Source organism: Dendronephthya gigantea, unplaced genomic scaffold, assembly GCF_004324835.1.
Source record: "Dendronephthya gigantea isolate DGI-Jeju-01 unplaced genomic scaffold, DenGig_1.0 000014F, whole genome shotgun sequence".
In the NCBI taxonomy this organism is placed as follows: Eukaryota; Metazoa; Cnidaria; class Anthozoa; order Malacalcyonacea; family Nephtheidae; genus Dendronephthya; species Dendronephthya gigantea.
Window position 1 is genome coordinate 716,345 of NW_021163024.1, and position 17,218 is coordinate 733,562.

At 35.8% G+C, this 17,218-nt stretch overlaps 1 pseudogene; it reads right to left on the reverse strand.

Annotated features, from left to right (window-relative positions):
• Positions 1-11,700: 11,700 nt before the first annotated feature.
• On the reverse strand, positions 11,701-12,368 carry LOC114519714 (annotated as a pseudogene).
• Positions 12,369-17,218: the final 4,850 nt, after the last annotated feature.

Below are 17,218 nucleotides of genomic sequence, written 5' to 3' on the forward strand. Positions count from 1 at the left end.
TGCAGAAGGTATAATATTCATACATACACATCACTATGATATAACTAATACGACCATGTTTCTTTTGCAGTATCATGGCAAGATAATTATATATAATACTAAAGGTCATGTCCAGTCAAATTTGCGTATCGGTTCTGCTCATAAAAATAGCTAAAATTGAAATTTGAAAATTGCCTAAATTTCGTCACTGGGTTTTTCCGGGCATGTAAAAACTCTAGTTCATATCCATAGTAAAACCATAGCAAATAAATAATGTGTGAGATACGCAGACAGTTCAGCGTATTTAAAAGAATTTTAACAGTTCAAAATATAAACAAAGCGTTTGAGGATACCAGCATTACGACATGATTTCACCTTTAATCGCTGTCTTATTATTTGAATAACGTAGTTTAACGTATAGTAATATGTTATATTCTCTTTTTCAGAAGGCTGCAAGCTTATTTGCATGGAAGAAATTAAGGATGACAAGAGTAGAAGGCTGCAATGAAGAATCGTCTCTTGCATGCACGAGGATCAGTTTAATTTGCTTCTTTGATACTTTGTTAAATTTCACCGTAAACTTTCAATTAAGTTTTTTATTTCTTGGCATGATTTTTAGACATTGAATTACTTGTTATAATGAGATTAAATAAACTTGCTCTAAAAAGAATGGCGTATATGACCGTCATACAGACCATTACAACGTAATTCAGTTGTGCATGGGCAACCAATCTGTATTATTTTATCCCCTAATCCAGCACAAATATTTACCCGTACAGACTGGTAAACTATTTAAAAAAGATGCCAGAATTTACACTCATAATGATGCATAAAAATTAAACAAGCGATCAAACATCGATCTCGTGGCATCGACAATTGCAAACATATATTATTCAACTAAAGATTTTCGAGCATGCGCAGTTTTCGCACGAAATACAGTTAATATCAACAAACTTAAAGATGATTGGGTCTTGAAATTTGATGAAAATCCTTGCAAATATACGAAATTGAGGTTCGCTACCTTTTTAATGCACGTCAAGGTTGTAGTGAATGTCATTAATTTCATACAAATATTTATGGATATATTTTGGAATTCAATTTACTAGCTGTATAAAGCTATAGGATTTGACAAACAAGTTCCGATACAACCATTAACGGAGTATCGTAGCAGCGTCTTCAAATGACCTTAGGTAGAAATATCGAGAAGTGTTTTTGTCTATTTGAGGCAGTTTCTACATCAAATTATGATGCGAACTTTACAAATAATGTCAGCTTTTAACTTCTTTTGATCAAAATATTTTCAGAGTTCTCGATATTGTTATTAGCAACGACATGAATGTGCTTCGTTTAAGCTTTGGAAATATCAAATATTCAACGACATGTCCTCTTCGCGATCTACAGATGTATAGATAAGCTCGGGGTGTCTCTCTACCTCACTCACTCACCCTGAAGAGGAAAGGAATTGCCAAATTAGATCATGCAGTTATAAATTCGTGTCAAATTTTTAATCTGAATGACTTCGAGCCTTCCGATATTCTCCCTGCATTCAGCATCTACCTATACTGTTTTCATTGCGAAAAAAGAATGAGAAAACTTTATAGATGTTATCGCTTCGCATCAAGAATTGCAGTACCTGAACTTGTTTGCAATCAAAGTTATGTAAAGTAGTGAAAAATTTATACCATTATAACAAATGCGGAAGAGTGCATGTGAATGAAAACTCAGCATGTCATGTATTAGCTACAATGTGCATACTTACCACTAAGCCACCATAGTGCATCGCTAGTCGGAGTTGCAAAAATAAGCTACCTGCGGTTGTGAATATAAATCTAAGGTATATAAGTATTTAAATGATGCTAATACGGAACGAAAACTACGCGTCGACGCTCAAATCCTTGCAAGGGAGGTTACACGAATTAGATGAATCATTTGCATACTGAATAGCTACTCATGCAGCAAAAAGTGGGGGCCAAAGCCCATCCGAGCTACATATTTTGATTGTATACTGACGCTAAATCCACCAAAGTAATTCAGTAAAATTTCTGTATTTCCGTATATAATTATGACAAAAAAGGGTTAATAAATGCAATTTTGACCAAGGTACTTGTCTGGCATTGTGCCTCTCTATAACCTAGTAAATTTATATAATTACACTTCAGTTTTTAACACTCGTAACTGGTCCAGACCCCATTTTAATTATATTTCCAGAATAATTCGGTACGGAATCATGCCAAATATTGCAATTTCATTTGCTAGAAGGGATGCGTCGGTTTTGAACATTTATTATATTCATTTTGAAATCACTGATTGTAGTGTTGTAGACACGCCTTCTGATTGACAGACGGACGAGGGGGCTAAATATAGTAAGAAAGGAATAAGTATTGTATTAGGGGGAGGGCTAGAAGCGAAGAATATATGTATTACAAAATTCAACAATGGCGACGAGGATAGAAATTTAAAATAAACGACAATGGCTTCGTTGGTGTGAAAGGTGACTCCAATGCCACCATTCAATGCTGACGAAGAAGTCGGAGGAAATCAGGCGCTTCGATGGCGAACATGGCTAGGAGATTTTAAGATGTTTCTCGCTTCCAGTAACATCACAAACAAAACACGCCAGAGAGCCAGGCAGGGCCTCAAGTAAGAGAAATATTTCGACAATGTTTCGATTTTAAAGCTGACGACGACGATAGCTAAAGCAGAGGCGTATTTCGAGCCACAAAAGAACCGTTTATACGAGCTCTATAAATTCCGTGAAGCAAAAAAAGGTGGGTCAATTTCAATTCATACAAGATTACGTTCGATGTCAAAGAACTGCGAGTTTTCTGACGTTGACTTTGAAATAATGGCACAAATCGTAATCGGGGAAAAATCACAAGACATGTTTTAATTGCGGCGTCGAATTCCCTCATAAAGGCAGACAATGCCCAGCCAAGAACAAAACGTGCACAAAATGCGGTAAACAGAGAACCATTTCGCCAAACAATGTCGAAGCGGAAATCAAAACACACGAAGAAACCATGCAAAACCCCCATGACAGCCGAAAGGAATTACGACCAATGAGAAAATCTGACGATGGGAGCAGCAGTAACAGTAACAGTGACAGCGAATCTACGGAATATTGTTATGCAGTTAAAAATAAGTCAAACGAGACACCCAATACCAACTCTTGAATCGGTCTCCATGGAACTCAACGGAGCTTCGTTCTTCTCAAAACTCGACCTGTGCCAAGCACACCACCAACTAGAACTCAGTCCTGAGTCACGAAATGTCACGACCTTTTGCATTAATCTAGGACTGTTTCGGTATAAGCGATTAAACTATGGCACCAACGCAGCGGCCGAGCTTTTCCAACATGCCTTACAGGAAGTACTCCAGGTCATCAAAGGAATAAAGAAAATTGCGGATGACATCATTGTATTTCGTAACACCAGGGAAGACAACGACCGTGGTCTGGAGTGTCTCACCCGACTACAACAACACAACTTTAAATCTGGAGAAATGCAAGTTTCTCAAAAAGAACCTCCAATTATTCGGACTTATCTTTACCGAAAAGGGTGTCAGCCCAGACCCTAGGAAAATCAAAGCCTTTGCAAACACACAACAACCGACGACAGTCAGTGAAGTAAGAAGTTTGTTGGGAATGGCCATGGAACTACAGCTCTAAATTTATAAGAAACTATGCTACTATCACTGAACCAGTACTCCGCGAATTAACACAAAAGAATGCACATTTTACATGGACACATAAACACCAAACAGCTTACGACAAACTGAAGCAGGCTCTACTCAAAAGTCCGGTCATGAGCCATTTTGACACCTCTAAAGAGACTTCAATATTAGTCGACGCCAGCCCCGTGGGATTATCCGCGATATTAACTCAGAAGGATCCACAACAAAATGCTTCCAATATTGAATGAATCGTCTCACTACTGAGAAAGCCTATAGACACAACAAAAAGGCGCGAGGAGCCGATTGCAATTTATATAATTATATATACTACAACTAATTTTATTGCAGGTTGTCACAATTGCGAAGTTTAAGAATTGGAATATCCCAAATTATAAACACAAATATGTGAGTGTGAGTAAATATGTAATTGCGTAAATTATCATTTGTAAAATCGCTACTCATTTGCGAGTGACTCGGACACTCGCTACTCGCTACACTCAGTACTCGTTACTCGCGAGTGGCGTCAAGTTACTCTATTCGCAATCATAGAAATATTTGCAGTCATCTAACCGGAGAAATAATTACTTTCTTGCTTTAAAGTGGCGAAAGGATCCTGTATGTGTGTATTGCTGGCACAATATTGCTATTTGTGTCCACAACAACGGACGATTTTAACACGGAAAAGACCCTCGCAATTTCAGATTCAATAAAAATGGATACAATGCTTTATACTTGGCCTTTCGCCCCCGATGCATTCATGACTTTGTCGCGACTGCAATCATTTGATGACAGAGTTACAGTAGATAACTCAGTTGCGCAACTACTTGACAACTGAAGAAGTGGCCACTTGACTCAGCAGCCAGATAAATCAATAGCCACTAAGTTGCGCAGTCACCGTGGATGAGTAACACTTTAGGCAGTCAAAATGATGAGTAACTCCATCCCTGCATGCCGACCAGATGGCTGAATAACTGCGTAGCAACTACAACTAGATCATGCAGCCATGCAAGGTCAAAGAATGAATTGCTGCTGAATGACAGTCATGAAAAATGGAGTAAAAAATCGTACAATATTTTCGCGCGATGTTTTCCGATTTGTGTAAGGTATTGATATGGGTATACCACAAAGTGTTTCATACATGCGCAGTCATTTTATTTAAACGCATAAAATGTATCATTGAAATCCAACCCAAAATCCAAATATTGCCCCCCAATCTATAGAAAATAGGCTTCGGTTAACATATGTTCGGTATATGAAATTGGGCAAGGAATCTTCACTATAATTTTATATGATCTATAATAGCTAGCTCTCACTCAAGTTAATTGCTGCTGGCTTTACAGTCGTTTTCCGAGTCTTCGTGGGTTGGTTCTGTATGTCATCAGCTTCCTAAAACGTTTTATGTGACTTTTATTTTGCTGTGTCCGCCACTCGAGATTTTAGAATTTGCACAACATGCAATCTCCCAAGTAGGATGATTCATAACTATGGCTATAACCAACGTTGTGGATTAAAAGTTTTGGATGGGTTTTTTATCTTTCCAGGTCTGGAACTTTCCATGTTGTGTCTTTATAAACCTTATATTTCCAAATAATTCAACTAAGTATACTAATGATTTTATCAATTTAATAATATTTTGGGACAGACGTGCCGGGCGGGAAGCGTATTCGAAGTATAAATATTAAACTCAACATAGTGCTTTCAGTAAAGCCATAAGAGACAATCAAACCATTTGAGAATAATAAAGATATATTTGATAGTAACGTTTCGTCTTAAGTTAAGACGAAACGTTACTACCAAATATATTCTTACTATTCTCAAATGGTTTAATTGTCTCTTATGGCTTTACTGAAAGCACTATGTTGGGCTTTAGTATTTATACTTCGAATATTTTGGGACGTATAGATAATGTTTCAAGAGCCCAACCTTGCAAAATTGATTGACACGATTGCCTACACTATATGCTTGCTTTCGAGCTTGAATGTGGGATTTGGGTTTGAAAACTCTCCTGAAGTTATAGGGTTTAAAGGGTCTTAAGTTCGAGTGGAATTATACGCACTTCATATTCAAGCCATGAACAGTTGAGTCAAGGAAAAATGAGTCAACTATAGGTCCTCCTGACTAATTTTTCCTTCAACTGTTCCTGGCTTGAGTTTGAAGTGTGTATAATTCCACTCGAACTTAAGACCCTTTAAACCCTAGAGTTTACGTGCATCGAGTGAAGTGCTAAAAATCACAATTGATTTATCCTGAAGTTATGTAAACATTGCAGATTATAAAGCGATATTACTTGTGTGAAAATGACAGTTTAGAATTGAAAAAATGCTTGCTTGTGGTCGGATGTTGTATCACCTATCTGGAAATTATAATAATCTATTAATCAACACTTTCCCAGTTCTCCTTAAAAACTTTTCTACCCGTACAATTGGTTCTAGCCTATGCGCAATGAAACTAAACACGCAATGTTGTAGCAATAACATCATTCTCATTTCTATTATTCTCTAAAATATTCAAGATGTTGATGGTTACCGTTGTTATCATACTGTATATCAATTTTTTGTTATGGTTCCCGTAACTTTTATTCTTTATTCATTTCTTTCTATTCTTTAATCTCTACCCCTCACTCGTCTGGGCGAGGTGTTCCTTCACTTCCTTCGTCTACTTTTAGGGAGCGTTAGTTACTACGAATACGGATTCTCGCTTCTTGTTTGCTTACGCCATCAATCAAAACTTGTAGTCGTCGAGGTTTTGAGTGCACGTTTGTTGGTTCATTACGTATTCCAAAACGCCACGGCTACGTGTTTTGTCAGATGGCGCAGACAAAAGCACCGAGTTTGGCGCGGAAATGACGAATCCTTGATCCCCAGTCGTATTCATAATCACTGTAAAGCTACCTTCGTTTGACAATAGGGAGAATTTGCATGATGACGTGAACGTCTAAGACGACGTGAAAATGGCGAATTAATGGCGTGGTATAGTCCATATTTGGGCACATCACGCCATTTATTCGCCATTTTCACGTCGCCATTTTCACGCTCACGTCCTCGTGCTAAATCACCCTAATACATACAAGTGGAAGCCGAGTAGACGAAAAAGCCATAAATATTACTAGAACTTTGCCTTCGTGCCCCAACCAGCCCAAACTGTTTTCGTAACACAATTCACCACTGGCACCTGAATAAGTTGCGAACAAGTAGTAACTACATATAAACATAGAGTACAATAATTATTTTATTACATCATGCAACCAGCTGGGCATGTTTACAAATTAGCGACAAACGGAAAACACTGTCAGACTTTTATGATGATGCTTAAGTAGACACACGTAATGATTAGGTTTAGAGCATGCCAAATTTGCAGCGCTGTCTTTTGAAAGAATTTAACAATTATTATAGCTAATTTCCCAAATATTCTACTTGTCGTTTTCCACAAAACGTTTACCCAAGACTAATTACCTGCTATTCGATTATTCAAGTTCTTTGCACCTATAAATCATACATGTTGATTATTATTGATATAAACAGATAAATATTTAACAGCTATAGCTGCCTAAAATATACAAAGAGCCTTTTGACTTTTCGACCTGCACCAGGAATTAGTTCGAGTTAACGCCACATATTTTTTACGTATAGAGCATGTGAACATGCTAGTATATTGTTCTCGAGTGTTTCGAAAGTCGACCCGATAAATTACATTAGATATAGTTAAACGCAGCAAACGCTTTTATAACAAGTACGATCGTACTACAGGGTGTCTCAAAAAAAACGCAACCACTTAATATTCTAAAATTCATATTGTTCATAAGCTCAATAGATTTTATGCCCCTGGATTTTAAAATGGCTTCTAATCGTACAGTTCAACTGCTAATAGTCAAATCAGCTAAACTAATAATGGTGCAGCTAACAACCGAACAACGAGTTTTTATTGTCGTGCATGATAACTTGAATGCTAACTGTCGACCTTGTAAAATAAATTGTAAATAAAATTTTACTCGTTAAATACTTTCAATTCAGCTCGTTGGTTCACGCACCCGACTTTGTTTACCGACGATTGTGCCGCTAGAATATGATTACAAGCTTTCTCGCATTCCAGGGGCCAAACGTCTTTTGTGTTGTAGAACAAAGAGGATATTCATGAATATTAAGTGGTTGCGTTTTTTTTGATACACCCTGTATAGTGGACCAGGACTGCGTAACCGAGTTTCTCAAATGCATTGTATTTATAACAATGGAGAGGACAATGTATTTCTAATCGTTTGCGTTTACTTATACAGGGTGTCCCAAAAAAATGTCCCCTCTATTGAAATCAAGCCTTTGTTAGAATCTGATTGCCCTAATATTATGATAAACCCAATTGAAAGCAAGACGCTTTATTTGAATGCCTCAACCTAATAACTATGCTATTTACACACTACTGCGTTGATCATGCATTCAAATCAACAAAGGCTTCATTTCAATAGGGGGGACTTTTTTTTGGGACCCCTGTATATAGGCTGAATATTAATGATATATAGGCTGAATATTAATGATATGTATATATTATTTGGTGCAACTATATCAAGAATTGCTTGTAACTTGCTTCAAAGGTCAAAAGTAAAAATTCGAACTCCGTCAATCGATGCGGAATATTGCTTAGAATAATTGTGCCAAGTTTCATTCCGATCAAACAAGTAATGCTAGAGCCTTAGGGTTTTTTTAAAGACCGTCGCCCCCTAACAAGAAAAAGAAGAAGATTAGCAGCGGTTAGGGACCAGTTCCTGGTCCAATATTGCAAAAACTCGTAGTCTTTTCCTTATTAATAATCAACGTTTTCATTAATTCTGAGTGAATCCAGCGCTGATTCTTAGTGTTATAATTATTAATAGAACCAAGCAATCGAGACGCTTTTTGCTCGTGCATTATTTTTACGCTTTCAGAAATATGATACTGGCATTTTTGCTTCGTGCATAATAATATCTTTAAACCTCTTTTCACCTCCTTGTTTGTGAACTCGTGCATGCAAATTTTGTAATTAACTCACCGAGTGCTTTAAGTTACCAACGCAGAGCTGTCGTCACGCACATGTCATCTCAAGTATGTTAAAAGAAACCACGACACCATCATAGGCGTAATCAACAAACGCTTCAACGTTGAAGCGTTTCGAAAGTCGACCCGATAAATTGCGTTCGATCAAATATATATTAATGCATGGCAACCTCATTGATAATAAAAACTCGCAGTCTTTTCCTAATTAATTATCATTATTAATAATAGTATAGACGTTTAATTCTAGCTGTTAGGTCATATCCCTTGATTTGCAGATAGCATGATAATAGTTTATTCTGGTTGGGAAATACTCAAAAAAAAGTTCTATGAATTATATCTAAACTCTTGGATTTACATGATGTTAACGTTCTTTTGGGCATCGTGCATGCAAGCTTAACACTATATATATATAGGGGCGGTTTCCATTCCTGGATTTAAACTTTTATAAAAATAAATATAACTTTAAAATATCCTTTACATGTTGAAGTTACCAACGCAGGGCTCTCGTCACGCCCATGTCATCTCAAGTATGTTATGTTAAAACAAACCACGACACCATCATAGGCGTGATCAACAAACGCTTCAACGGTTCCATGAATTTTTTTATGATCTCGTACGTTGGATATATAAATGTGGTAAAACAGATAAGAAAGATGATTGGATCGAAGGTTTACTCCTCGAATACACACATAAGGTAGGCACATTGGTTTATAGCTTGAGGTGATTAGACATTAAAATATACGTTATAACGTCGTAAAAATTAATTTACTGTATTAATAGCTAGAATGCGCAGTGCATATATAGTTCCATTCACGGTGCATGCATGGGAACCTTAATAGACTTATATTATTATATTGAAATAGGATAATGCTGGATCATTCCATTTTATTTCGACATACATAGTTTGACAGAAATTTATAAGACTAGTTATGTATGTTATGTATGTTATAATATGTAGAAATTATATTGTTCATTATTTTGAAAAAAAATTAAGTACTGTATATAGCTATTATTCTAATATGAATCACCCCTCCTTAACGTCCGTTGTAGTGACTCTTAATTGAATAGCAATTATAGCCTCCAGTACTGCTTCTAGCAGTTTTAGTTATAACTAAAGCAATTTAGTTATAACTATAGCAATTTTACTTAATCGTAATTCTATGCTTTGCTTTAACTTCTGGACTATAACAGCCAAATAATTTGATTACAATCGACTGAATAAAACATTGAGAAACGTACTGAATGCATGTGATTAACATTAGAGAGCTTAAGCAAGTGACGTTTTTGATAACACCGACGTCAAGAGCGAGCGAAGGCCTGGGGCGAGGACGCGGTGCGTGGCTGAATAATTGAACAGTTAAGCTAAAAGTAAACTTTTTCACGACGAACCCCGGTTCTTTAACTTTTTACTTTCGACATGGAAAACTCATTCAGGAATGCAAGAAATGTGGCACTACTGAGTCATGCGAACAACTGTTTAACTGACGAGGAATTAATTTTACTGTTGGAGGCAACAACTTCTAAAAACCCTGACTTTACCTACGAAACATATGATCAATTTATTCTTGATGATATTCCTGAAGCAGAGTGCAAGGCTAACTTCAGATTCGAAAAAGGTGATCTACCATATCTTGCAGAAGTTTTAAATATACCTGACTCCTTCAAATGTCCTCAAAGATCAAGAGTACCTGGCATAGAAGGGCTTTGTATTCTCCTTAATCGAATGACTTATCCATGTCGATACAGTGATATGATTAACTTGTTTGGTCGACCAGTTCCTTTCTTAAGTATGGCAACAAATGTTGTACTTGATTACATTTACGAAACTCATGGGCATCGTATTACCAGATGGAACAACAACATCCTCAGTTCAGAGCAGCTGGAAGCATATGCAAGGGCAATTACAAATAAAGGGGCAGCTTTAAATAATTGCTTTGGTTTTATTGACGGAACCGTAAGGCCCATATGTCGTCCAAAGGTCAACCAACGTCAAGTTTGGAATGGACATAAACGAGTGCATAGCTTGAAATTTCAGAGCTTAGCTATACCTAATGGTTTAATGGCACTTATTTATGGCCCAGTTAGTATGTCTACCAGTATATTATATTGTCTTTATTTGTTTGTTGTTTGTCTTAGTAGTCTTTATTTTTATACAATTGGCCTATGTCATGCAATTTCTGTTCATATTTATTGTTTTTAGATGTATATTTGTAGATCTGTACCTGTTAAGTGTTTGTATGGCAAGTAAAAAAAGGGAATAAATAATTTGGTTGAGGAAAACTAGGGTTAATATATATAGTTGATGTAAAGTAATCAATAATAATATGCAAATTCTATGCTATAACCTAATATGATCAAACAAGATATTTATTGATCATTTTCTATAATTTTACATTTTTCTTTTAGAAGGGAAAAGGAACGATGCAGGAATGTTGCGAGATTCACTACTGCTTGACGATTTGGAGGTCCATGCATTTGCAAGGAATGGAAATCCTCTTTGTTTATATGGGGATCCAGCATACCCTTTACGGGTGCATTTACAATCACCATTCAGGGATGTTCAAATGACACAACAAATGAAAGAATTCAACACCTCAATGAGCTCAGTACGAGTCTCGGTAGAGTGGCTTTTTGGTGATGTGGTTAGAACATTCAAATGTTTGGACTTTAAACAAAACTTAAAAATAGGATTAAGTTCAGTTGGTAAAATGTATATTGTTGCAGCACTTATGGAAAATGCTTTCACATGCCTCTATGGAAATCTTACATCCCAATACTTTAATCTTCCTCCCCCAACACTTCAAAACTATTTTTCCTAATTTCCTGTAGTAGTATATGATGCATGTTACAATTATTTGTACAACAACTTTATTTCATTAATGATGACAATATTATCAATTAATAATTTATATAACAATTTTTAAATAATAAATAATTCAATATACAACATATCAATTAATATTAATAATAATTTCTGCTTGAAACATAACAATGTTCAATAAACGTGGCAATGTTTCTTGTTCAATGTTTACCAGAAGTTACTTTTTTTGTCCTGAATTAAATTTAACATCAACATATTTTGCTGCATTAACATATTGAGCATTTCATCATGCCTTTTCTGATCTGCCTCAAGTTGTTGTTTTTTCATTTCCAATTCACACTTTCTCATCTCCAATTCTTTGTCGTTTTTTTCTTTAAGATAAGCAACAATTTCTCCTCCTGAACGACGGATTTTTTTCTTTGGCTCTTCATCACTACCAGCATTCTCCTTTGCTTTTCGACGTTTGGTTTCAGACAGCTTCTCCATCGCTTTCTTTCGCATATCTAGGGACTTTACTCTGTCCAGCTCACTTTTTTTTCATTTTCTTGGTAATTGTTGAATCGCTCTTCGTCGGAGGCAACTTCTCTCTCAACTAATTCCTCTAGCAAAGTATCCAGCTCAGTGGGTTCTGGTGAGATACCAGAAGCACTCTTTTCAGTACGAGCTTTCTTTTTATATTTTTCAGCTAGTCGGCTGTATCTGTCTCGTACGGCGCGAGTTGACACCTTGAATTTTGGTTTGTCTACCCTTTCCAAGTTTAAAGCTACCTTCTCCCAAAACTTTGCTCTGGCAGTTGTTTTTCGCTTTGCTTGAAAAGGATCGACAGCAAGTATTTCGCGACATAACAAAACATCGTGCGACTGCGACCATTCCATAGGCGACTTCCTATTGTAAATGTGCAGAAATATTCATGTGAGGGATAAACTGTTGGTGTTTTGTCTTACACCTAAGCCTGACATCACAAATACTCTCACCAAACATTATTGTAAAACAACAAACTATAGATTATACCGAGGGGTATTAAAATTACACACAAAATCTACAATTTTATGCTGGATGGGCTAGTTTATTTTGTGTCAAACAAGTAAACACTTACTCTAAACTTGCAGAAGACGACTCTCCTTCAGCAGACATTTTCTGAGTCCAGGATAAACGTGTAGGCACAAACAGAAAACGTCCAGAAAACCACAGCCCTGGCAAAAACTGAAAAACCCTAAAACGCAAGTTCTCGAGTCTTTGACTTGACAACACGAACCTCAGGACATGTGCAGTATATAACTCGTGGTAGAATTACTTCCGGTTCGCGTCGGTGTTGTCAAAAACGTCACTTGCTTAAGCTCTCTATTATTTATTGGCACGGACTAGGCCATATACTGTAAGGTCAATGCAATGTCACAAAATTATTTATTAACACTAATTACTGTATATATGCCGTTCTTGTCGATAATTTTAACCTATCGATTTTTAGCTGATTGACATTCCTTTTTTTGTTTTTTCCTTGTTTTGCTACTTAGCAAATTGGTAATAGCTATATCTCCAACGGTCGTTACTATTTATGCACTTCTCAGTTTTTCAGTAATGAGATCTATACTATAGTTTTATACTTATGTTTTTTTACAAATTTCATAAGCTTCAAAATATGAATTGGAATCAAGTTTCACTGCATTCTTTTTGAGATAATCCCTATGATACAATATAATTATTATTGCTAGCCTTTCCTTCATAGCGTGCAGGTCAGCAACATGCATGAAGGAGTATACATTCGATCCACTCTTTGGTTTTCTAATTTCAAGGGAAATTGCCAATCATTCTTTCGTATTAAGTCTTTTATATCTTATGAAAGGGACGGTCTTTAAAATATCTATCCCAATCGATCTATTATTTCCTCTATTTTTAACAAATCAGTACCGGTACAATCGCGCAGCCGTGGGTGGAATATTAAGATATCAAGGTCTGGAATATAGTATATGAAAAATTATTAGATTATTTTGATTTTTAAAAAATATATTTTAAATTTAATCTCTAAACTTGAAAACATGGACAGAATCATCATCACCAATTTAACATTTCATTTTCTAAATAATTGGATACTAAAATAAGATTCTGCATAGAATCATTCATCAACTACGAACATGAAGAATATCCTCTTTACTGCCTTGGTGTTCTCAGCCATCCTTGCAGCAACTCAAGCTCTTAGTTGTATCTCATGTCACGAAGTAACCTGTCCTTCATTACACAAGCTGAACTGCAAAGGAGGACTTACTCGAGGTGTTTGCGGTTGTTGTGCTGCGTGTGCAAAACTCAAAGGGGAGAAATGTGGAGGACCATGGAACATTAATGGCGTCTGTGACTGTGGCTTGAGATGCTTCATAGGCCCACATTTTAATCATTTTAATGCTGTTGGCGAATGCAGAAGGTATAATATTCACATATACACATCACTATATGATATAACTAATACGACCATGATTCAAGATAATTATATATAATACTAAAGGTCATGTCCAGTCGGGTTTGCGTATCGGTTCTGCTCATAAAAATGGCTAAAATTGAAATTTGAGAATTGCCTAAATTTGGTACTGGGTTTTTCCGGGCATGCAAAGACTCCAGTTCATACTCATAGTAAAACCATAGCAAATAAATGTGTGAGATACGCAGACAGTTCGTCGTATTTCAAAAATATAAAACAATTAAAAGTGTAAACAAAGCGTTTGAGAATGCCAGCATTACGACTGGATATCACCTTTAATTGTTGTCTTACTATTTGAATAAAGCAGTTTAACGTAGTAAAATATTATATGCTTTTTTTCAGCAGGCTGCCAGCGTATTTGCATGCAAGAAATTAAGGATGACAAGAGTAGAAGGCCACGGTGAAGAAACGTTTCCTTTAATTTGCTTCTTTGACACTTTGTTAAATTTCACCGTAAACTTTCAATTAAGTTTTTTATTTCTTGGCATGATTATTACACATTGAATTATACTATACTTGTTATACTATACTTGTTATAATGGAATTAAATAATCTTACTCCAAAAAGAATGGCGTAATATCATTACAACGAAATTCAGTTGTGCGCAACCGATCTGTATACTTATCTCCTAATCCAGTACAAATATTTACCTGTAGACTGCAGGCTGGTAAACTATCTACAAAAGATGCCGGAATTTATACTCATAATGATGCACAAAAATTAAACAAGCGATCAAACATCGATCTTGCATGGCATCGACAATTGCAAACATATATTATTCAACTAACGATTTTCAAGCATGCGCAGTTTTCTCGCACGAAATACAGTTAATATCAACAAATTTAAAGATGATTGGGTATTATGAAATTTGATGAAATTCTTTGCAAACATAATTGAAATTGAGGTTCCTTACCTTTTTAATGCACGTCAAGGTTGTAGTGAATGTCAGCATTAATTTCGTACAAATATGGGTATATTTTGGGATTTAATTTACTAGCTACATAAAACTATATAGGATTTGACAAACAAGTTCCGTGAAGGCAGCATCGTAGCAGCGTCTTCAAATGATCTTAGGTAGAAATATCGAGAAGTGTCCAATAGACCTTTTTCATAATGACGTCAAACGCGGAAAATCTGATGTTACGCGAAGTTTGATTGGCTCGATAGTTTTGTGGAGCCAATCAAATTTCGCGTAACATCAGACTTTCCGCGTTTGACGTCATTATAAGAAAGGTCCATTGAGGCAGTTTCTACATCAAATTTGATGCGAACTTGACAAATAATGTCAGCTTTTAATTTCTCTTGATCAATCGATATTGTTATTAGCAAGTAGCAACGACATGAATGTGCTTCGGTTAAACTTTGCGGATATCAAATATTTAAACAACATGTTCTCTTCGCGATCCACAGGTTCGGAATATAGATAAGCTCGGGGTGACTCTCTACCTTACTTACTCACCCTGAAGACTGAAAGGGATTGCCATATTAGATCAGTTATAAATTCGTGTCAAATTTTAACCCTCGAGCCTTCCAAGTTATGTAAAGTGAAAAATTGTTACTATTATTAGCAAAATTAATGTGGAAGTAGTGTGAATGAAAACTCATGAAAGCATGTCATGTATTAGCTACAATGTGCATCCTTACCACTAGGCCACCACTGTGCATCGCTAGTCGGAGTTCCACAAATAAGCTACCTTATTCAGTTGTGAATATAAGTCTAAGGTATATAAGTATTTAAATGATGCTAACGACCGTCAAAATTGCTACTGGCCATCCACGGAACGTAAATACGCGTCAACGCTCGAATCCTTGCAAGAGAGAGGTTATATATGGATCATTTACATAATACTCAGCAAAAAGTGGGGGCAAAAGCCCATCCGAGCACTTATAGGTTCCGCGGCTACTGTATATATAATTTCGATTGCACTGACAATCTAGTTTTCCGCAATTTAATATACAAATTTTACAAATTTGCTTTCAGAATTGTTCTTAACTAGCATCGCAACTATATCACCGGTTTTTGTTTTTTTGAGACATGACAAGACTCACGTCTTTACTATATTGCCCTCGAGTATATGAAAATTATTTCCGCCGTTAATTTAACCACAATGTATTTTCTAAACTTCTTACCCATTATTACAAAATTATAAATTATTACCCATTATTAAAATTTTACCGCCAAATATCTATAACATTTATCTGTTCTCATTTCCTTGTTTTGAAGTGGCATCATACCAGGAATATTTGATGTTAGAAAAATGTAATTATTTGATTTATACATCAATATCATTTTTAATAAATATTTACATAAATTATAAATAAACATTGACACTGATGTCTTCGGTGAGGATTCCTGTACCTAACTGCAATGACTAGTTTTTTAGTGGTTCTGTGTACTTCGAAGTAAATAAATTAGAGTTTAAATGGAGCATAAATTCTTCCGACTTGAGGAGACATTTCCTCAGCAAAACCATTGAAACATACGTTATCCAAATATTAGGTGATAAAAAAAATGCAGGCCATGCACTTAGTAACTTTAATTACTAATAGATCGACATCGCCAACGCTTGCTAATAATTGTGCTAAGTAATAATGAATAATCGCTGTTGCCATTTTTTCTACATCTTTAAATTTCGACTTTTTTCGCTAAAAATTGAAGTCTTCTTCATTTGAAAGAACTTTACTGAAATATATGATTATTACTCAACTTCTAGTATTGCACATTTTCTTTTCTGAAGCATTCCGGCTTTGACAAAATGTGGATTACGCCAAATTACTTACTGTCAAACTTATAATATAGGAAAAGTAAACCGAATGTTTTTTTATGTAACGCATGAAAATACCACTCTTCTTTTACGCCTGAAGGCTGGAAAATATTTTTCGTATTTGACCCCCTGCTCTTCTTTGAGATCGTCAATAATTTTAATGAAACGCTATAAATTCTTCATAAACGACATCCTTTAAGACGAACCTCAAGGTTTTCTCACACTTTTCGTAAGTATTCTTTCAAAATTTTCCATAAGTAGATGAAATATTGGCCATTTCGACCATATATTTTTTAAAGCAGGAACAATCAAGGTCGGAATGATACAACCATGCAACAAAGAGTGAAGTAAACCATCCCGTTAGGGAACCTAAGGGGTCGGAACTTCTAACCAAGTTAATTCTTGTTCACTTTTTCTTTATCGAGATTTTCCTTTAATTTCCCCTTAATAAAGTACTGCGTGGAAGTAAACTGCTTTCATATTATATTCT